The sequence below is a fragment of the Triturus cristatus genome, chromosome 6 (genome assembly GCF_964204655.1).
Source record: "Triturus cristatus chromosome 6, aTriCri1.1, whole genome shotgun sequence".
Lineage (NCBI taxonomy): Eukaryota > Metazoa > Chordata > Amphibia > Caudata > Salamandridae > Triturus > Triturus cristatus.
Window position 1 is genome coordinate 1,634,926,871 of NC_140589.1, and position 24,375 is coordinate 1,634,951,245.

Below are 24,375 nucleotides of genomic sequence, written 5' to 3' on the forward strand. Positions count from 1 at the left end.
ACTTTGTGTCATAGTGTACCTGAGTTCTTGGTCCTTATCATCCTATAGAGCAAACCTTAACTGCTCATCCACTCTACCACTTAGAGTCAATACCCTAATAGGAGCACTTGACATCCAATAATCAGCACATCAACAGTGCAGAAGGCCTCAGGACCCCAGTGGGTACTGTCCACTACACATCAAAGAAAGGCTCAATAACCATAGGACGTAAAAAGCCCTTCAACAGGACACTTTATGGTAAATAATACCTCACTCACATCAATGAAATATGGCCCTCACAACCTTCTTGTCCACGTCCCTCAACTTAAATAGGTAGCTACGAACAGACAGTGATTTAGGCCTATGACATGCTCTTTATTTGTTATAGTTCAGGTCCGCCTGTAAGTGTGCTCTTGCAGTCTACAAAGATTTATATTATCCCCCTCTCAACGTAAGTGTGACTTCTGGAGAGGTGGCAGGACAGGAGAGAACTCAAAAGGCGTGAACCCTAAAAGGTAACCCTGCAATCTCCTGCTTTTGATCTCTGTACCTTTTTTTTGAAATCCCATCTTTTGTAACTTTTTCTTACAGTTCAAGATATCTTCAGATTTAGAATGCTTGCCACTCTGTACAGCAAATCAATGTGTTTAACACTGAGGCCCTAATTAATTTGTCACCAGGTACAAAACGTATTGCATCACTTGACACCTGATATTTTTCTGCTTTGTACTGTACATCTTCTCTTTTCAGAGTGTTCTTTTAAATCAACTGCAAAGTGCATTTTGATTTAAAAAAAAAAGGGAATGAAGGCGGCCCTGTGCAACCTGAGCTTCAGCCTACTGCAAACTGGTACCAAGTAAATAAATGAAAATTAATGCTGGTTGAAAGGGGTGCAAACCTACTCAAGCAGCAACTACAATTCTTCTCAGAGTGAAGTCGCAAGCAAACCCCAAATTAACCTGCGCTCAACCTTCTGGTAGCTTGGCACAAATCAACCAGGCTTAACTTAGATACAATGTGTATTTATGAAGCAATTCACACAGTAATAAAGTGAGACACAACACAAGAAAAATCCAACATCAATTTAGAACAATAGAGTAAAATGTATTAAATAGTTTAAGACCATAATGACAAAAATAGAATCAGTAGAACCAGAGATATGCAATTTCAAAGATTTAAGTGACTACAGAGTTTAAAAGCACAAAGCACCAGCTGTAGTTATCAGGTCATGCTAGACTGGGACAAAGTCACAAGTTTAGGCTGATCGCGATGGAGTGCGAGCTGGCTACAGGCAGCCAGTCAAGCTCGCTGAACAAGAGAACCTTAAATCCTGATTGAGGAGCATTGCAGAGTCCCGCATCGAGGATGTGTTGTGCAGCAGCGGCTCCTAGGAGCTTGGAGTCTGCGATGCGAGGTCGTAGTCGAGGATGCGGTTGGCGAGGAGCTGGCAATGCAAAGTCCTGCGCCAAAAATATGTCATGCACCGGCTGGTTGCGAAGAAGTTGTGGGGTTTATGATATGGAGTCCTGCATCGTCGTAGAGGATGCAGTCGACGAGGTTTTTTCGATGCAAAGACCTGCAACAAGGATGCATCATGCAGTGGTGCTGGGGATGCATCATGTAGCGGTCCCGATGAGGAGATGCGATGCTCAGTGGCTCTGATGCAGAGTTTATGGGAGGTGATGTGTTGCAATGCATCAGTCCTGCTGGCTCCACAGTAGGGCTGGCAGAGCACCTTGAGGCCCACTTCCAAGGGCCCAGGTCTAGGGTGGCATCACTTGGAAGGGCAGGGCTCACAGCTGCTGAGTCCAGGGGTTCAAGTTCAAGTTGGAGGAACTGTGTTTTGTCACTGAGGCTTCTAATCAGGAGGCCAGCAAACTTGCCCTTGAAGTCACTCTGGTGGTCATGGGTTCAAGATGCAGGTCCTGTCTTTCTCACTTGGGCAGGAGGGCAGCTAGGTAGCAAAGCAAGTCAGCAAGGTGTAAGCACAGCAGTCCTTCTTCCGAGTCTTTCACAGGTCCAGATGTGCACTCAGCAGTTGGAGGTCTGAAGTCCAATATTTATACCTGGTGTCCACTTTGAAGTCAAAGAAGTTTCTAAAGGTTTCTTCCCCCTCTCCGAGGTGTCTGGCATCCCCTTCCAATTAAATTAATTTATTGTGTCAAATAATTCCTTACATTTCACTCCTTTTTTTAGGTCTCATAGGAAAAAGACCTTTAGTTATCGACACAGCTTTGCAGGCAAAAACGTGCATGCGTTGCATTGCTTTGAATGGCAACGCGTGCACGTTTGGCGATTCCCTTGCGGGAGCGAGCTTTCAAACCTTATGTTTGTAATTAACTCGCTCACTCCTGCAAGGGAAACAGGCCCAGGCTCCCTCCTCTATCCCCTCCCCCTGCTGCTTTTTCCCTCCTCTATCCCCTCTCCCTGCTGTTTTTTACTTTCAGCGCGCGCTTGTTTTTGTAGCGAACTACTTCAAATAGTCTGGTTATTGTTTTTGCTAAAAACAAAATCATTACTGCGGTAAGGAAACTGTGCCAAGGTAGAATTGGCCCAGACATATTTGCCACACAAAGACCCCCACCCAGCATGGCGAAGCTAGCTGCGACGTGAGGGTTAATGCAAATGGCCTTTGTGTGTCCTGCCCTTTTCAAGAAAGACCAATTTGTCTCCATTGTTTTAAAACCCGATTTACTTAAAAACTCCATTAAGTGAGTAACTGCGACAGTGCAGCCATCTGCTAAGCGTACACTTTAATTATATTAATGCAGTACCTTTTACTTAATTAAAGTACATTATTGGCTAAATACGCTCCCGATGTTATTTCAGAAAGCAATACAAATACGACAGGAAGCGGGAAGGATTGTGAGATGAGTTCCGCTCCGGCTTCTGTTTTGTTCACCTTAAAATGCTGCATGTTAAACAGCCAGATTGGTTGAGCTCCTGTCTCCAAGCTGTCTGAGTGAGTTATTGACAGCCAGGCACTGTCTACAGTCCGGAGCTCGCGTTCATGCGCTGCCAGGGGCGGTATTCCATTTACTCCATCTTCAGGCAGTTTATCGACCTTCCACTGCAAGCCTGCCAGGTCACCTGTACCCGTGCCAGGTCATCTGTGCGCCTGCCAAGTCACCTTAAGATGTGGTGTAACGGCTAGAACGCCCGACCTTGATCTTGGGGGAGCGGGTTCGAGTTTCGGCGAGGGGCTCAACAGACTGTGATTCGGGGCAAATGACTTAATCACTCGTGCCTAAAAATGAATGTGCCCACATGGAATGCAAATAGTGCTCGTGTAAAGCGCTCCGATACCTTCGGGTAGAGTTCGCGCTATATAAATTTGCGAAAAACATATACATCTGTAATTGTAATTTTTAAAGGTAACTGATACAATGTATCGGGTCTCCAAAGTTGACCGGCAGTAAGCTATACATGGTATACAATTGCGGGCAAAATGCTATATGGTCCTAGTCCTCTTTCTGTTTCAAAGCAGTGTTGTGTAGTGCACTAGGCTCTGTGCGTGTGATGTACAATTCCAAAGAGGCACGAGCAGAGTCTCACTATGGCTTCGGCAGGTCATTTTTGGCAGATGCCGGACACGGAGAGCAGGAGCTGGATGCCAACTCAGCACTGATGGAGTTATCACCAGTGTCATGTGGAGGTATGTTTGTTGTGTTCAAGACTATCCTGGTTTTTGTAGGGGTATTCGCAGTTACTCTGTGTATGTTTGGCTTTCTCCCACTTGAGTTTCACTGTATTCTCACAGCATACATGATGTGGGTGTGTGGATTTTTTTTAACATTCACTTTACATTTCCTCTACATAGGATGGTTGGAGAGTATTCATCCCTTCTTTTGGGATAGCGTCATGGGCTTGATTTGCCCATTTTCTTAGTTTAGCCTGGGTACCTCTTACGTGAGGGAGTTCCCAATGTCCTAGTGGGTGGTCTTCACCCATTTCTTGGTCATACGTTACACACCCTCACATTAGGGTGGTCTTAATGTTTTATTGGGTGGCATAGCCAATAGGTCTCACCTTTGGGACCTTTTAAGTATTTAATTATGCAGCACAATATCCTTGGTGCATGGATGGCTAAACACTTATATTGTCCCAAAGGCGAGACCTATTGGCTATGCCAATGCTTGTTCTAAATTGGTGTGGGATTTTTCTTGTGATGTGCTTTCACTTTATTAGTGTTGTAAGTGCTGCATAATACTTTACACATAGCCTCTAAGTTAATCCCGATTGCTTGCGTGCCAAACTACCAAAGGGTTAAACACAGGTTAATTTAGTGACAGTTTGTTGTTCACCCTGACAAGGATTGTGGCTGTTTCTTGGGAAAGGTTCACACTCCCCTCACCCAACAACCCAAGTTCTCACACCAATGCATTACCTTACCTTGTATAGCATGTGTTGATGGTCCTTGGATGTTCAGGCACCTGGTGTGATCTTTGCCACAATAAAACTACAGACAAAGCGACTTACTGGCTTCCTGTTTGTTAGTGATTGGTGGTGATTTGTAGCTTATGTGATCATGAACTCTTTGCCACAAAATAGTTATTTGAAAATGAATCCCTGGAGAATGAGCAGGCAATCAGCGCCCTAACCTTCCACTTCACACTACATTCTCTTTTCACCCGTGAGTAAAGGTTTATGGATTCTGTTCCACCTTGCATAGTTCAGCAGAGTAATCATTAATGTGCTTCTGAACTGCGTTGTGCTGGCCCTTTTAGTTTCATAATTAAGAAGATTGTCTGATGGCATGATGTACTAATGCAAAGGGACACTATAGAGCAACAACAGTATTTATTGACATTAAGCAGAGGGGTGAAAGGGTAGAGCTACTGGCAAACCCCACCCGAGACGTAATCAGATGCTCAGCCCACGTCTAATCACTAATGGCCCATCCCGGTAAAGGTGAATGGCAATTGTGTGGAGGTAATTCGTTTATTTATCCATCCGGCACTCTTATTAACGTTTTCTGGTAATTTCGTCTTATTTATGGTGTGCTGCTCCCTCTTTTAGTGTTTTGTCTAGGAACACTATTTATGAAACATGAAATCAGGGGAAAGTGACGTCTCTCACTTCCAAGTAGCAGGTGCGCACAATTATCCTTAGACCCGTTAAGGTCTAGTCATATTTAATCTGTTTTATAAAGAAATCCATTTAATCCATTGTATTTCTGTTCATTTCATTTATTATTCTTATTCTTCAAATTGTCACGTTTGCTCATTTCTTTAGTAAAGCAACTAAATCTTTTTACATATTCACATGTTCACACTACCCAATGCATTTCGGGTCAATGAAAAAGACCCTTCTTCAGGGGTCTGTAACAGAAAAATAAAGGAAATATAATGAGCAATTCAGTCATCTAATCATACTCTTTCAGTATTTGACTCTATCTAATATACAAAAATTATCAATGTATCTCGTTTATAATAAGGTTCTGTCAGTTGGCAAAGTCTAAAAATCTTTACAACTCTATACCTTGAAAATCCAGTGCCTGTATTACCCCTGTCAATGTTTAAATAAAACACCTGAAAAGATAATCCAAATGAAATAAAGTTCGTGCTAACTACAATTCATTAACATTCAAATTGCAAAAAATATATCTGAAAAATGAAGACTAAAAGCTAACATATCTAAAAGATGAAGGCTGAAAGCTAGCGTAACTATTCTTTGCAAGTCTGCTGGTTACTTACTTCCATGTGCAACACAAGTTCCCAACTCTCCTTCAATGCAAGTTCAGTTTACAAAACAGTCCTAGTGTGTGATATTTATACATGACTTAATTGGTTGAAAGCATGATGACACATCGTGCCTACAGCCAATCATATGTAGTGGTTACCAGAACCTATCAGATTCTCTTATTCGTGTAGGTGAAGCTCCCGCCTAATTTCAACCTATCAAGAATCACTTGTCAATTACACAAATGTTGTTGTAACTCGGTAGAGGCGCGCTCATTGGTCGCTCCTTTACGAAGTCAAAAACAAATTATACCTTAAGTAATGGTGATTATACATAAAGAATAAATAAATAAATGTTGTGGAAAACGAACCATTATTATAAAAATTAGAATTTAAACATTCTTCAACAGATAATAATAAATTCGAACTACTGATATCTATAGTAAATGACCAGTTTTGTCAAACATCTTCAAAGGTGTTCTCTATGCAGGATGGCAAACAATATATCCTCACAGGTTTTACAAAAAACACGATAGTTCAATTCTGTCATTAATTCCTTCCGGTTGCATGCTCGCCATTTTTCTGATCCAAAAATATTCTGCTCTTAATCTCTGTTTGTGAGTGTCCATCGATGAGTTTGGTTTGATCACTTCTAATATGGTGAATTGTAATTGCGCAATGTTGTGTCCAGCCTCTATCCAATGCATAGCCAATGTGGACTTGCGATTTTTATTTCTTATATTGCTTTTATGTTCTGTGATCCTGATTTTTATTTTTCGTTCCGTCTGCCCCACGTATAATTTACCACAGGGGCATTTTATTCCATAAATCACTCCTTTTGTGTCACACGTGCTTGAATGTAAGAGTGGAATCATTTGTCCAGTCATCGGATGTCTGAATTGTTGACCAGTTATCACATTATTGCAATGTGTACAGTTCTCGCATCTTTTCATGCCTTTGTGAATCGTCTTAACATCTTGATTTGATTGTTTCTTGATTAATTCTTTTAGATTTTTTGATCTCTTGTATGCAAAAGTGATTTGATTGGCTACTATGGGTTGTAAGTCAGGTTCTTCAGTGATGAGTGACCAGTGTTTTCTCATGATGGTGGTGATCTGTTTTGATTGAGCTGAATATTTAAGTACACATACTGTAAGTTTTTTCTCCAATCTTTCTTTTTGATGAAGTAGCAATTCTCTGTCCATGGACTGAACTTTGTTTTTGGTGTGTTGTAATATACTTTCAGGATATCCTCGTTTTAAGTATTTCATGATCTGATTGTCGATGGTGGAGGATAAGTCATTCGGATCTGATGTTATTCTTTTAAATCGAATGAATTGGGATAGTGGTAGGTGTGTCTTTAATGAGTAGTGATGAAAGCTGTTGAAATGTAAACTACTGTTCCTGTCAGTTTCCTTTATGTGAACGTTGGTTGTTATTTTGCCGTCTCTAATTGTTATCTTCACATCCAAAAATGCCAATTCATTGGAGTCAATTTGATAAGTGAACTTGATTCTGTCATGTACCTGATTTAGTGTGTGAATGTTTTCAATAAGTTGATCTTTGGTGCCCTTCCAGATTACAAAGATGTCATCTATGTAACGTTTGAATATCATGATGCCATCCTTCCATTGTGAATTATTCAGTATATGATCATGTTCAAATTTTGCCATGAAGGTATTGGCGTAGGACGGTGCCCCCGCAAAACCCATGGAAGTTCCGCTACATTGCTCATAGAAACCATTCTCCCATTCTAGATAGCTGTGGAATAACGCAAAATGTAATAGTTCCATCAAAAAGATTTTATCTGTTCCTATGATGTCATTTTCCAGTAATCTCCATTCCATTGCTTCTAAACCCTCATGATGGGGGATAGAGGTGTAAAGTGATGTCACATCAATAGAACATAACCATATTTGCTCATCTTTTGGGATTGTTATTTCATTTAGAAGGTTTAAGAAAGCAGTGGTGTCTTTGATATAGGTGCTCCAATTTTGAACCAATGGTTGTATGAACCAGTCTAAGTATTGACCTAGTGGTTCTGAGATTGATCCACAGGCTGACACAATGGGTCTAAAAGGTGGTATGGTGGCATGTTTATGGATTTTCGGGAGCATATAAAATTGAGGTCTCCGTGGATATTTGGTGTTTAAAAAATGAAAAGTCTTTTCGGTTATCCACTTCAACTCTAGTGCTTTTTCCAAAATTGATTTTAATGTTTCTGCGAAGATATCAGTGGGATCCTGTTCAATTTTTCGGTACGTGTTGATGTCTTGTAGATGTGTACGTACACTTTCCATGTAAAAATCAGTGTTCATCACTACTATAGCTCCACCTTTGTCTGCTTTCTGTATTGTGATGTTTGTCATCTCTTTTAAAGATCTCAGAGTGTTCCAATCTTTTTTGGAGAAGTTGCTTTTGTTTCCACTCGAATAGTTAATTTTTTTCATTTCAGTGGTAATTACTCTTTCAAACGCATCAATGGTCTTATGTGATGTAGGTGCACAAAATGTACTCTTGACTTTAAATTCTTTCATCTCGCTTTCAGGCTTATCAATCGATTGAAAATTTGAAAAGAAATTCTTTAATCGCAGATTGCGTAAGAATTTAAAGATTGCAATTTCTGTTTCTTGGGCGTTTGATCTGTAGTGAGGTACGTAAGTGAAACCTTTATTTAGCAGTTTGGTTTGAGCATCTGTTAATTGAATTCCTGAGATATTTATGACAAGGTTGTCTTCTTTTTGGTCGACCGGAGTGCTCTTTCTGTCTCTGTTTCTTTTGTTTTTTCTTTTTCCCCTCCTTGTTTTTGGGGTTCTCCCGTTGTTGTTGACCCTGAAGGAGCATTGTTGGCGGCCGGGCTGGTCTCTAAAAAAGTCACCTTATTTTGTTGATCTCTACGAGTTGTTTGTAAATTGCTTCCTAAAGGTTTCCTGCTTTGTGCAATTTCGGATTCTGAAATAACACTCTCTTGTGATGAACTCATTTCTGTTTGTGGTCTCTTCCAATTTCTCTGATGATAAACCTCTGCCCAACTATAGACTTCTTCCAACTTATAATCTATAGTGTCTCTTTTATATTTTTTGATTTTCCTTTCTTCTATTTCTTTAGCATATTTCTCAAGTTTTGTATTGATGTCTTCCAGTGTTTTTGTCAAATCTTCATGAGTGTTTAATTCGCGTTTGATTGTTTCCAATTCTTCTTCCAAAGTCTTTAACTCTTTTGACAATTCCTCCACGATCAGTAAAATCAGATCTAGACTGCATTTGTTAAGTATTTGATACCATTTATTGAGGAAAGTTTTGTTGCTCCTGCATAGCATAGGTTTTAGAGCGATTCTTAGACCTCTGGGGATACGTTGATTTTTATGGTAATGAATTAGGGTTGTAGCATGTAAACGCTGGTTGATCTCTCGTTTACTGACATATTCCAATTGTTTCAGTAATTGACTGATGGTGTTCAACTGTGGGCTGAATGCTCTTGTTTCCTTTATTAATCCATAAATCTGTTCAGCTTCCTCTGTGCTATAAGCCAATGTCTCTGCCTTGTTTTTTGTGATTTGCGCTATTTCTTCAAGATTCATTTTTGATGGTGCTCCGATGGGGGGTAGACAAAAAATAGAATAATTCGTTTATTTATCCATCCGGCACTCTTATTAACGTTTTCTGGTAATTTCGTCTTATTTATGGTGTGCTGCTCCCTCTTTTAGTGTTTTGTCTAGGAACACTATTTATGAAACATGAAATCAGGGGAAAGTGACGTCTCTCACTTCCAAGTAGCAGGTGCGCACAATTATCCTTAGACCCGTTAAGGTCTAGTCATATTTAATCTGTTTTATAAAGAAATCCATTTAATCCATTGTATTTCTGTTCATTTCATTTATTATTCTTATTCTTCAAATTGTCACGTTTGCTCATTTCTTTAGTAAAGCAACTAAATCTTTTTACATATTCACATGTTCACACTACCCAATGCATTTCGGGTCAATGAAAAAGACCCTTCTTCAGGGGTCTGTAACAGAAAAATAAAGGAAATATAATGAGCAATTCAGTCATCTAATCATACTCTTTCAGTATTTGACTCTATCTAATATACAAAAATTATCAATGTATCTCGTTTATAATAAGGTTCTGTCAGTTGGCAAAGTCTAAAAATCTTTACAACTCTATACCTTGAAAATCCAGTGCCTGTATTACCCCTGTCAATGTTTAAATAAAACACCTGAAAAGATAATCCAAATGAAATAAAGTTCGTGCTAACTACAATTCATTAACATTCAAATTGCAAAAAATATATCTGAAAAATGAAGACTAAAAGCTAACATATCTAAAAGATGAAGGCTGAAAGCTAGCGTAACTATTCTTTGCAAGTCTGCTGGTTACTTACTTCCATGTGCAACACAAGTTCCCAACTCTCCTTCAATGCAAGTTCAGTTTACAAAACAGTCCTAGTGTGTGATATTTATACATGACTTAATTGGTTGAAAGCATGATGACACATCGTGCCTACAGCCAATCATATGTAGTGGTTACCAGAACCTATCAGATTCTCTTATTCGTGTAGGTGAAGCTCCCGCCTAATTTCAACCTATCAAGAATCACTTGTCAATTACACAAATGTTGTTGTAACTCGGTAGAGGCGCGCTCATTGGTCGCTCCTTTACGAAGTCAAAAACAAATTATACCTTAAGTAATGGTGATTATACATAAAGAATAAATAAATAAATGTTGTGGAAAACGAACCATTATTATAAAAATTAGAATTTAAACATTCTTCAACAGATAATAATAAATTCGAACTACTGATATCTATAGTAAATGACCAGTTTTGTCAAACATCTTCAAAGGTGTTCTCTATGCAGGATGGCAAACAATATATCCTCACAGGTTTTACAAAAAACACGATAGTTCAATTCTGTCATTAATTCCTTCCGGTTGCATGCTCGCCATTTTTCTGATCCAAAAATATTCTGCTCTTAATCTCTGTTTGTGAGTGTCCATCGATGAGTTTGGTTTGATCACTTCTAATATGGTGAATTGTAATTGCGCAATGTTGTGTCCAGCCTCTATCCAATGCATAGCCAATGTGGACTTGCGATTTTTATTTCTTATATTGCTTTTATGTTCTGTGACTGTACACATTGCAATAATGTGATAACTGGTCAACAATTCAGACATCCGATGACTGGACAAATGATTCCACTCTTACATTCAAGCACGTGTGACACAAAAGGAGTGATTTATGGAATAAAATGCCCCTGTGGTAAATTATACGTGGGGCAGACGGAACGAAAAATAAAAATCAGGATCACAGAACATAAAAGCAATATAAGAAATAAAAATCGTGATCAAACCAAACTCATCGATGGACACTCACAAACAGAGATTAAGAGCAGAATATTTTTGGATCAGAAAAATGGCGAGCATGCAACCGGAAGGAATTAATGACAGAATTGAACTATCGTGTTTTTTGTAAAACCTGTGAGGATATATTGTTTGCCATCCTGCATAGAGAACACCTTTGAAGATGTTTGACAAAACTGGTCATTTACTATAGATATCAGTAGTTCGAATTTATTATTATCTGTTGAAGAATGTTTAAATTCTAATTTTTATAATAATGGTTCGTTTTCCACAACATTTATTTATTTATTCTTTATGTATAATCACCATTACTTAAGGTATAATTTGTTTTTGACTTCGTAAAGGAGCGACCAATGAGCGCGCCTCTACCGAGTTACAACAACATTTGTGTAATTGACAAGTGATTCTTGATAGGTTGAAATTAGGCGGGAGCTTCACCTACACGAATAAGAGAATCTGATAGGTTCTGGTAACCACTACATATGATTGGCTGTAGGCACGATGTGTCATCATGCTTTCAACCAATTAAGTCATGTATAAATATCACACACTAGGACTGTTTTGTAAACTGAACTTGCATTGAAGGAGAGTTGGGAACTTGTGTTGCACATGGAAGTAAGTAACCAGCAGACTTGCAAAGAATAGTTACGCTAGCTTTCAGCCTTCATCTTTTAGATATGTTAGCTTTTAGTCTTCATTTTTCAGATATATTTTTTGCAATTTGAATGTTAATGAATTGTAGTTAGCACGAACTTTATTTCATTTGGATTATCTTTTCAGGTGTTTTATTTAAACATTGACAGGGGTAATACAGGCACTGGATTTTCAAGGTATAGAGTTGTAAAGATTTTTAGACTTTGCCAACTGACAGAACCTTATTATAAACGAGATACATTGATAATTTTTGTATATTAGATAGAGTCAAATACTGAAAGAGTATGATTAGATGACTGAATTGCTCATTATATTTCCTTTATTTTTCTGTTACAGACCCCTGAAGAAGGGTCTTTTTCATTGACCCGAAATGCATTGGGTAGTGTGAACATGTGAATATGTAAAAAGATTTAGTTGCTTTACTAAAGAAATGAGCAAACGTGACAATTTGAAGAATAAGAATAATAAATGAAATGAACAGAAATACAATGGATTAAATGGATTTCTTTATAAAACAGATTAAATATGACTAGACCTTAACGGGTCTAAGGATAATTGTGCGCACCTGCTACTTGGAAGTGAGAGACGTCACTTTCCCCTGATTTCATGTTTCATAAATAGTGTTCCTAGACAAAACACTAAAAGAGGGAGCAGCACACCATAAATAAGACGAAATTACCAGAAAACGTTAATAAGAGTGCCGGATGGATAAATAAACGAATTATTCTATTTTTTGTCTACCCCCCATCGGAGCACCATCAAAAATGAATCTTGAAGAAATAGCGCAAATCACAAAAAACAAGGCAGAGACATTGGCTTATAGCACAGAGGAAGCTGAACAGATTTATGGATTAATAAAGGAAACAAGAGCATTCAGCCCACAGTTGAACACCATCAGTCAATTACTGAAACAATTGGAATATGTCAGTAAACGAGAGATCAACCAGCGTTTACATGCTACAACCCTAATTCATTACCATAAAAATCAACGTATCCCCAGAGGTCTAAGAATCGCTCTAAAACCTATGCTATGCAGGAGCAACAAAACTTTCCTCAATAAATGGTATCAAATACTTAACAAATGCAGTCTAGATCTGATTTTACTGATCGTGGAGGAATTGTCAAAAGAGTTAAAGACTTTGGAAGAAGAATTGGAAACAATCAAACGCGAATTAAACACTCATGAAGATTTGACAAAAACACTGGAAGACATCAATACAAAACTTGAGAAATATGCTAAAGAAATAGAAGAAAGGAAAATCAAAAAATATAAAAGAGACACTATAGATTATAAGTTGGAAGAAGTCTATAGTTGGGCAGAGGTTTATCATCAGAGAAATTGGAAGAGACCACAAACAGAAATGAGTTCATCACAAGAGAGTGTTATTTCAGAATCCGAAATTGCACAAAGCAGGAAACCTTTAGGAAGCAATTTACAAACAACTCGTAGAGATCAACAAAATAAGGTGACTTTTTTAGAGACCAGCCCGGCCGCCAACAATGCTCCTTCAGGGTCAACAACAACGGGAGAACCCCAAAAACAAGGAGGGGAAAAAGAAAAAACAAAAGAAACAGAGACAGAAAGAGCACTCCGGTCGACCAAAAAGAAGACAACCTTGTCATAAATATCTCAGGAATTCAATTAACAGATGCTCAAACCAAACTGCTAAATAAAGGTTTCACTTACGTACCTCACTACAGATCAAACGCCCAAGAAACAGAAATTGCAATCTTTAAATTCTTACGCAATCTGCGATTAAAGAATTTCTTTTCAAATTTTCAATCGATTGATAAGCCTGAAAGCGAGATGAAAGAATTTAAAGTCAAGAGTACATTTTGTGCACCTACATCACATAAGACCATTGATGCGTTTGAAAGAGTAATTACCACTGAAATGAAAAAAATTAACTATTCGAGTGGAAACAAAAGCAACTTCTCCAAAAAAGATTGGAACACTCTGAGATCTTTAAAAGAGATGACAAACATCACAATACAGAAAGCAGACAAAGGTGGAGCTATAGTAGTGATGAACACTGATTTTTACATGGAAAGTGTACGTACACATCTACAAGACATCAACACGTACCGAAAAATTGAACAGGATCCCACTGATATCTTCGCAGAAACATTAAAATCAATTTTGGAAAAAGCACTAGAGTTGAAGTGGATAACCGAAAAGACTTTTCATTTTTTAAACACCAAATATCCACGGAGACCTCAATTTTATATGCTCCCGAAAATCCATAAACATGCCACCATACCACCTTTTAGACCCATTGTGTCAGCCTGTGGATCAATCTCAGAACCACTAGGTCAATACTTAGACTGGTTCATACAACCATTGGTTCAAAATTGGAGCACCTATATCAAAGACACCACTGCTTTCTTAAACCTTCTAAATGAAATAACAATCCCAAAAGATGAGCAAATATGGTTATGTTCTATTGATGTGACATCACTTTACACCTCTATCCCCCATCATGAGGGTTTAGAAGCAATGGAATGGAGATTACTGGAAAATGACATCATAGGAACAGATAAAATCTTTTTGATGGAACTATTACATTTTGCGTTATTCCACAGCTATCTAGAATGGGAGAATGGTTTCTATGAGCAATGTAGCGGAACTTCCATGGGTTTTGCGGGGGCACCGTCCTACGCCAATACCTTCATGGCAAAATTTGAACATGATCATATACTGAATAATTCACAATGGAAGGATGGCATCATGATATTCAAACGTTACATAGATGACATCTTTGTAATCTGGAAGGGCACCAAAGATCAACTTATTGAAAACATTCACACACTAAATCAGGTACATGACAGAATCAAGTTCACTTATCAAATTGACTCCAATGAATTGGCATTTTTGGATGTGAAGATAACAATTAGAGACGGCAAAATAACAACCAACGTTCACATAAAGGAAACTGACAGGAACAGTAGTTTACATTTCAACAGCTTTCATCACTACTCATTAAAGACACACCTACCACTATCCCAATTCATTCGATTTAAAAGAATAACATCAGATCCGAATGACTTATCCTCCACCATCGACAATCAGATCATGAAATACTTAAAACGAGGATATCCTGAAAGTATATTACAACACACCAAAAACAAAGTTCAGTCCATGGACAGAGAATTGCTACTTCATCAAAAAGAAAGATTGGAGAAAAAACTTACAGTATGTGTACTTAAATATTCAGCTCAATCAAAACAGATCACCACCATCATGAGAAAACACTGGTCACTCATCACTGAAGAACCTGACTTACAACCCATAGTAGCCAATCAAATCACTTTTGCATACAAGAGATCAAAAAATCTAAAAGAATTAATCAAGAAACAATCAAATCAAGATGTTAAGACGATTCACAAAGGCATGAAAAGATGCGAGAACTGTACACATTGCAATAATGTGATAACTGGTCAACAATTCAGACATCCGATGACTGGACAAATGATTCCACTCTTACATTCAAGCACGTGTGACACAAAAGGAGTGATTTATGGAATAAAATGCCCCTGTGGTAAATTATACGTGGGGCAGACGGAACGAAAAATAAAAATCAGGATCACAGAACATAAAAGCAATATAAGAAATAAAAATCGCAAGTCCACATTGGCTATGCATTGGATAGAGGCTGGACACAACATTGCGCAATTACAATTCACCATATTAGAAGTGATCAAACCAAACTCATCGATGGACACTCACAAACAGAGATTAAGAGCAGAATATTTTTGGATCAGAAAAATGGCGAGCATGCAACCGGAAGGAATTAATGACAGAATTGAACTATCGTGTTTTTTGTAAAACCTGTGAGGATATATTGTTTGCCATCCTGCATAGAGAACACCTTTGAAGATGTTTGACAAAACTGGTCATTTACTATAGATATCAGTAGTTCGAATTTATTATTATCTGTTGAAGAATGTTTAAATTCTAATTTTTATAATAATGGTTCGTTTTCCACAACATTTATTTATTTATTCTTTATGTATAATCACCATTACTTAAGGTATAATTTGTTTTTGACTTCGTAAAGGAGCGACCAATGAGCGCGCCTCTACCGAGTTACAACAACATTTGTGTAATTGACAAGTGATTCTTGATAGGTTGAAATTAGGCGGGAGCTTCACCTACACGAATAAGAGAATCTGATAGGTTCTGGTAACCACTACATATGATTGGCTGTAGGCACGATGTGTCATCATGCTTTCAACCAATTAAGTCATGTATAAATATCACACACTAGGACTGTTTTGTAAACTGAACTTGCATTGAAGGAGAGTTGGGAACTTGTGTTGCACATGGAAGTAAGTAACCAGCAGACTTGCAAAGAATAGTTACGCTAGCTTTCAGCCTTCATCTTTTAGATATGTTAGCTTTTAGTCTTCATTTTTCAGATATATTTTTTGCAATTTGAATGTTAATGAATTGTAGTTAGCACGAACTTTATTTCATTTGGATTATCTTTTCAGGTGTTTTATTTAAACATTGACAGGGGTAATACAGGCACTGGATTTTCAAGGTATAGAGTTGTAAAGATTTTTAGACTTTGCCAACTGACAGAACCTTATTATAAACGAGATACATTGATAATTTTTGTATATTAGATAGAGTCAAATACTGAAAGAGTATGATTAGATGACTGAATTGCTCATTATATTTCCTTTATTTTTCTGTTACAGACCCCTGAAGAAGGGTCTTTTTCATTGACCCGAAATGCATTGGGTAGTGTGAACATGTGAATATGTAAAAAGATTTAGTTGCTTTACTAAAGAAATGAGCAAACGTGACAATTTGAAGAATAAGAATAATAAATGAAATGAACAGAAATACAATGGATTAAATGGATTTCTTTATAAAACAGATTAAATATGACTAGACCTTAACGGGTCTAAGGATAATTGTGCGCACCTGCTACTTGGAAGTGAGAGACGTCACTTTCCCCTGATTTCATAATTGTGTGGAGGTGACACATTTCCCACTTTCACCAAGAAACAAACAAACAGACAAATTAGACAGATATTGCACAAACTAGGCGCAACCTTTATACGCAACACACAAAAACTGCAGCTCCACAAAATAAAAATAAAAACCCAGGCAAAAAAAACTCAAGACAGCACCAAAAAGCACAAACTCCATTTCCAACAACATAAACAGAATAACATAAACACACTAACACTCATACAAACGCAACACCACCCACACCAGGTGGCCAGACCGACCTGAGACAGATTTGAGTACAAGAATGCCCCGAAATACGAAAGAAATAAAATACTTACAAATGTGGGACAATATTTCCCCCTACATCCATAAGGATAACTATATACAATCATAATGGGATTAAATGCACTAAAATGTGGCCCCAACCCCCTGATACCCCATCCACACAAAGCATACCTAAAAGCCCATCATAACTACCATAGAGGTGTATAACTATGAGAAAACCCACAACTGGGTATCTTTCAACTCTTTCCCCATACACCCCTGCACCCTTGACAAAACTGAAAATAAAGTGTTTTTCACCCAAAATAACTCAGGAGAAGTAAATATAATCATTTCCTGAGAATTGTGAACAAGGTGCACTGTATTAAGTTAGTTTCTAACCTCAATACACGAACAATAGGAAGTATGTGAACCTCCCACAGTATAAAAGCAGGGTGTGACCTATGCAACTAGAAGAACTGGGGTAACCCTTTTGCCATAATTGAAATGTGATTAGACCCTTGCAACTGTAAACAGGGTGAAATCCTTGAAACTGGAAACTGGTAATTACCCTTGAAAATTGATAATAGGGTGCATTTGACCCTTGTAATTGTAGAAAGGGTGAACTCCTTACAACTGGAAACAGGGTAGAACCCTTGCAAAAGCAAAACTGAGTGAAATTAGACTCTTGATTCTGCAGACAGGGCGAAACCATTAAAATGGAAAACACTGAGAGCAGAGTTCACTAAGACCCATGCAACAATAAATAAGGTGGAATTCTTGCATCTAAAAACAAGAAACACTCGCCATTGTCAAATACCCCAACATTCACATACCCACAAACTTCCTACAGAGATTGTGACAATAAGAGAAAATATCTCCTGCCATTCACATATAAGTAAGACAAATCCACCGAGAAGAAATGTTAAATCCATATCATATAGATGTACAATCAATATATCAACAGCTGTTTTAGAAGTAACTATCCGATTACAACCGTGTTTTATACTGAACAAAATCTGAAGACAATATATAGCCATATCATGTAGACATTGAGCAAACAAAAGGCTAAATCACTGATGTGCAGATCACCATTCCTATGGACTGCCCTATGAAACAATGAAGAATTCCAGAATAAAACTGTACCACAACCAAACAAACAGAGACATATCCTATTTGAGTCTTCACTATTATAATTGAACATGCTTGTATAATTTTTAAATCCTAGTGGTAGTTGACGCTTGAGTTTCTAGCAGGAAGGTCCAGTGTTGTGAGCACTGTAGCTCTGGGGTATGTCTTCTTTCCCAGTGTAGTGACATGTTTACAGGCTCCACTCCGGGAGTGGGGACACAGGCGCAAGGGAGACCGGAGTTGGCACATGGCTATCGGCAAAGGCAGATGAACCAAGTTGAGCAGGCGTTCGCAAGTCACTACATCCTTCAAGATGGGTCTTTGAAGCAAGAGGTATTTTGTACATTGTTAATTCGTTCAAATGATCACCTGAGTGATAGTAAAGGTTGGCGATTCAACCTTTACAGATGTTTGTGAATAAAATTAATAATGCACTTTCTAAATTTCCATTTCCTCTTGACTACATGTGCTACTTGGTCCTTAAAAAGAATCATTGGAGAAGTGTGAGTTGAAATGTCCTGATTAGACTTCTGTCGCCCTTCCAGGTGTTCAGAGGTGAGTCCACAAAAGCAGCATAAAACACAACGTGTAGGAGGCCCTCTGCTCAGTAGAGATGCTCAGGAGGGAACTTGTCATGGTGACAGATGCTGACAATCCACAGTCCTGTCTCCTCATGAAGAGGTTTGGGTAAGCAAAACCTCAAAAGGGACATGTGCAAGCTTCTGAACAATGCATGACACGTTTAGCAACAATCCCCCACTGAGGGGTATGCCAACAGGTGCATGTTGAATTGTTTCAAAGTTAATCAATAGCAAAATAATTTAAAAAACTCACAATGGTTATAAAATCTTCGAGATCTTCCTGTCCTTTACCTCCTCACATGCAATGTTCCTTTAACAAACCATTAATTCAACACACAGCAGCCGCGGCTTGTGTAGGTACAAAGCCCTAGTGAATGTAGTATTTCTTCACAGTTCTCCTCGGTAACTTCTGGTGCAGGTCTATTCTACAAGAGCTGCCTGATGACAAGGTAGTGGCGAGGTCAAGTTCGATTGAAGGCAGCGCACACCTTTAAAGTTGCCCAGGAGGAATTGTCTTTCTTTTACATCTAGATTTCCCATTTCCTTTACAGCACAGTACTGTGTACAGCTTCTTCAACACTCATCGCCATTGCCATAATGAAGAAGATTGCCTGGTGGCATGATGCAGGAATGCAAGGGGACTGGGCTACTGACTGGTAGATCGTCACCAAATATTAAGTGCGAATAAATGCTTGGAGTTGGCAGGTAAGTAATACAAGATAAGGGGCGTGGCTAGGCGCCCGTAGGAGATGGCGGTGTCCGGGTGACGGCTCCGTCCGAACCGGAGGATACCGGCGGTTCGCGTACCCGTTTCCAGTAACGGAGGGAAGCCCCTTGCACCGGAAGATGCCAGGCTCACTTTCATCCCCCTTCCGTTCCTAAGGCACAGCTATTTTGGACTTTACAGCCCATTTTACCTCCGGTCGCGGCTTATCATCGGCCGCGACCGCCATTTTGTTTATTTTTGCCCGCGAATGCTTCAGCAGCGCGTCCTAGCGCGCATGGGATTCCTGGATGCCTCGTTCGCACTTAAATGACCCCAGCAGCCTCTGAGGCACAAATGTGGCGGATCAATATTCTAAGGTGACTTTTCTTTATTTTTCTTTTGTAAGGGTGGCCTTTTTCATGGTTTTGACTGGAATTTTTTGGCTCTCCTCATGCACGGCGGCCATTTTATGACCTTAGTCTTTGATACCTACGTCTACAGTTTTTTGTCTGGCACACCTCTACATTTATCTGTCCTTTGGAGCTTTTTTTAGTTGAACGCTGAGATCTTCTTGCATGTTCTGACTGGAATTTTCACCTCTCCTCATGAAGGGCGGCCATTTTTAGGACTCCTGTCTCTAACACCTATGAGTCCAATTTTTCTGTATTAATCTGCTTTCTGGTCCTTTTTGAGTCGGGCAATAGGATATCTTAAGACCTCACGCTACATAGGCGTGCTGATGGCGGATTGCTCCAGTAGAGTTCAAAAGCGTAATTTCATTAAAAATTCCAAGTTATTCACTGCACTAGCCCATTTGGAAGCTTCAACTGAGATGTCGTCGACTGCGGACACCCCCTCACAATCTTCAGCAAAAGCGAACTCTAAGAGGTTAAAAAAGGACCCTCCTTCGCCTCCTAAGTCCTCTTCGCCCATCTCTATGGAATTACTTCTCGAAGAGATACGGGCCTTGCGCCCTTACATGGAAGAGACTAACGCTAAGTTGCAGATTCTCACTGACAACTAGGCTTCGATGGATGAAAGAGTATCGTCGGTGGAGCGTGACGTCTCCTCTCTTCAGGACTCTGCGACCAAGGTCTCCCACATGCACACGCAGATTTCCTCTCTTCAGAAGCAGGTGGAGGACCTTGAAAATCGCAACAGACGCAACAATCTCCGTATTTACGGCTTGGTGGAGGGTTGTGAGGGAAATGATCCCATCAGTTTCTTCAAATCCTTTCTCCCGAAGCTTCTTCACCTACCTGAAGACACCTCACTAAATATCCAACGTGCCCACAGGCTTGGTCGAGCTTCCTCCTCTCCTTCCACGTCAACGAAGCCTAGAGGTGTAATAATGTACTTTCTAGAGTACACAGACTTGCTGAAAGTCCTCTTAGCTGCCAAAGCCTCTCCTCGCCTCACATGGTCAGGCTCCACTTTGTTCTTTGCACAGGATTATGCCAGGACCACTGCAAACCGTCGTAAGGCCTTCCTTGATATGAGACCTGACCTTCGCTCCATTGGTGCCAGATATGGACTTTTTCATCCTTGTCTATTTAAGGTCACTCATAACAACAAGACTACGACATATGAGGATCCAGCGCGACTTCGAAGCTTCCTGAACTTCTGTGGTCAACATGACATGGAGATAGCTGGTCCCTCTTCCCACCCACCATGACTTGTTTTTGTAGTTGCAATTTGATCCTCTATTTTGTTCTGCTTTATTGCCTTCATTTTTGCAGGTTCCTCAGATTGTATGACTTCTAGTTAAGATTATATTTCTCATTTTATCGTCTGATAGTGTTGTTCTAGTTCCTCAGTTGGTCATATGTTTTCTTTTTTATCTTCGTTGTGTTCGAGTTTCTAACCATGTTCTTTTTCTCCCTTTACAGATCATTGTTTTTGCGTTCCGTTGTGTTATCTCTGGTTGGACGTCTCCCTCATCCCGACTGCCCTGCCTCTCCCAGTTGGCCCTACCTCCCTCCCCTCATCTCCACATGTATTTCCGTTTGTTCCCAGTTCCTGATTGTATTTTTCCCATGCTACCCCTCGTAAGTACTCTTCATTCCTTATTTATCATGTTTTTTTACGTTCTATGTTTTCTTACCTCTCCTTTCCCCTCGTTGATTTCAGATTTATTGGTGTCATTATCTTTTCCATGGTTCTTCTCCACTTCTCTTTCGTCATTCTTTCTTCTCCCCATTGTTTATTGGCTCTCTTGCCTGTATTCATTTCCCTCTACCTATTTGATTCTCCCTCTGACCTTACTCATCATTATCTTTAAGAATTACTGTATCTTCTTATCATTCTTTTTATTTTCTCGGCTCTTTCCTATTTTTATGGCTTCACTGGTTCCTCTCTCTCTTTCTTCTACCCCTGTTCCATCACGTTAATTCTCACCTCACTCTCTTTTTCTCTTGTGCCCTTGCTCGCTGCGAGGTATTTCCTTGCTGTCCTACCTTCCAATTGATCCACTTTTTGATTAATCCTTAATGTCAGTTCGAATTGTTTCCTGGAATGTTAAAGGTCTGCATTCTCCTATCAAGAGACAAAAAATCCTCGCTCATTTAGCCAAATTGAATGTAGACATTGCCTTTTTACAAGAAACCCATTTGTCTGACGCTGAGGCTGCTAAACTTAAGAGAGGTTGGGTGGGTGCTGTATTCTCATCTCCGGGTGATGGTAAGAGGAACGGTGTGGTTGTATTAGTTCGTAAATCTTTTGCTCATTTGCTCTTGACTTCTGAATCAGACCCTGAAGGTAGATGGTTATACGTCAAACTCTCCTCAAAGGGCGCCCCTCTCTCCCTCCTTAATATCTACGCCCCTACTGGTGGTGATCAAATTTTTTGGCGTGCAATGGCCTCCCGTATCACCGAATATATTGATGATAATTTTATTTTAGCAGGTGATTGTAACCTTCCCTTTGACCCTTTTTTAGACTGGAACTCCAAGGTACCTTTTGTCCCTAATAAATCTCACAAGCTTTTCGCTCAAGCGATATCCCAACATAAACTCATTGATGCTTGGCGTCTCTGCAATCCTACCTCTAAAGAATTCACCTTCTACTCCCCGACCCACCATTCCCAGTCGCGGATTGACTATATTTTCCTCTCCCACCATATGTCCCAATCCCTAACCCACGCTGATATAGGCCCCATCTTATTCTCTGACCATGCCCCCGTTTTGGTAAACATTGACATCTTACCCAAGTCCACCGGACCAAAGAGATGGCGCTTTAACAACACTTTACTCCTCGACCCCAAATTCTCCGCCTCCTTTGTAGATTTTACCACAGAATTTTTCACCATTAATGACACACCCACTGTGCCTAACCACGTTGTTTGGGACGCCTATAAAGCAGCAGCTAGAGGTTTTATCATCAGCTTTGTGGATACCAAACGCAAGAATGCTCGTAAACGCACCAGTGACCTCCTTTGTACGATTAAAAAGCTAGAGCATTCTTTCTATACATCCCATTCGCAAGAAAGTCTGACCGCCCTCATTGCTGCTAAGATGCAATTTAACAAACAATCCACTGAGGATGCTTCATTGTATTTGTTGAAATCCAGTTCAAAATTCTATGGTGGTAAAAATAAGGCGGGGAAGGTCTTAGCCAACTATTTAAAAATCAAACAAAACAAACTGAATATTGAATCTGTTTATGATGCTAATTCTGTTTTAAAGCATACAGATGTTGACATTTTAGAGCAATTCTCCCAGTTTTATTCCAAACTCTATTCTTCTGAGACGCACCCCACTGCTCAATCTCTTGCTACTTTCTTTGCCACCATCCAACCGCCTTCCAATTTCCCTGTTGATTTATCTGCCCTTGAATCACCAATCTCCGGTGATGAATTACTCACAGCGCTTCAGTCACTCAAGAAGGATAAGGCCCCTGGACCAGACGGATTCACAGTTGAATTTTATCTGCATTTCTCCAAATTGTTGTTGCCCAGACTCCACTCCCTTATTGATTCCTTCATATTAAATGGTTCTTCCTCAGGTACATTCTCAGACGCCCACATTTGTATTATACCAAAAGAAGGCAAAGACACCCAGCATTGTAAGAACTACAGACCAATTTCTTTGGTCAACATTGATTATAAACTGTATGCCAAATCTCTCGCCATTCGATTAGACCCTTATCTTCCTGAATTGCTAGGCCCTGAACAATCTGGCTTCGTTAAAGGTCGCTACATCACAGATAACACCAGACTTTTGTTTAATGTTCTCTCCAAATCTCCACAATTCCAACATTCACTAGCAGCTATTGCCCTAGACGCAGAAAAAGCGTTCGACAGGGTGGAGTGGACTTTCCTCTTCTCTGCCCTTAAATGGTTTGGATTTGGCCCACATTTCATCTCCTTTATCTCCTTCCTTTATTCCAGTCCTAGAGCGGCGGTTTGTGCCAATGGTCTAGTTTCCTCTTTTTTCAATCTAGGTAGGGGTGTTCGTCAGGGATGCCCTCTTTCCCCTTTTCTTTTTAATTTGGCCCTGGAACCTTTTCTTTCAAAGCTTCGTCAGAATCCCAACTTACACGGTTTCCAAATCTCCCACACTAATATTAAACTTGCTGCCTACGCAGACGATATTCTATTATTCATGTCTAATCCCGCAACTTCTATTCCCGCATTCCTAGCTGAAGTTCATGACTACTCCCAGATCTCAGGTTATAAGCTAAACAATGACAAGTGTGAGATTTTACCCCTTACTAAGTTTACTTTTAAACCGGACTTTATGGCATCCAATTTTACTTGGAGCCCCTCACACATCAAATATCTAGGTCTACACATTACTCCCTCCCTCTCCGACACTGTCTCGCTGTGCCTCAATAAATGCACCCAGAAATTATCCGACCTCACTTCCAGATGGCACCCATTATACCTTTCCTGGTGGGGTCGTCTTGATACGATTAAAATGATGCTCTCCCCGTTAGTCCTTTACACCATCTCCAACATCCCAATTCCTATCCCTGCTAAGTTCTTTAAGAAAATTAACACTATTCTCTCTTCCTTTCTTTGGTCCGGCAAAAAAGCACGTATGTCCCTGCTTAGATTGCA

At 39.5% G+C, this 24,375-nt stretch overlaps 1 protein-coding gene across 1 annotated transcript in view; it reads right to left on the reverse strand.

Moving 5' to 3' along the window:
- The window catches only part of ABCG8 (ATP binding cassette subfamily G member 8), a 246,531-nt gene that overhangs the window by 25,556 nt on the left and 196,600 nt on the right, over positions 1-24,375 (reverse strand). The window lies entirely within an intron of this gene.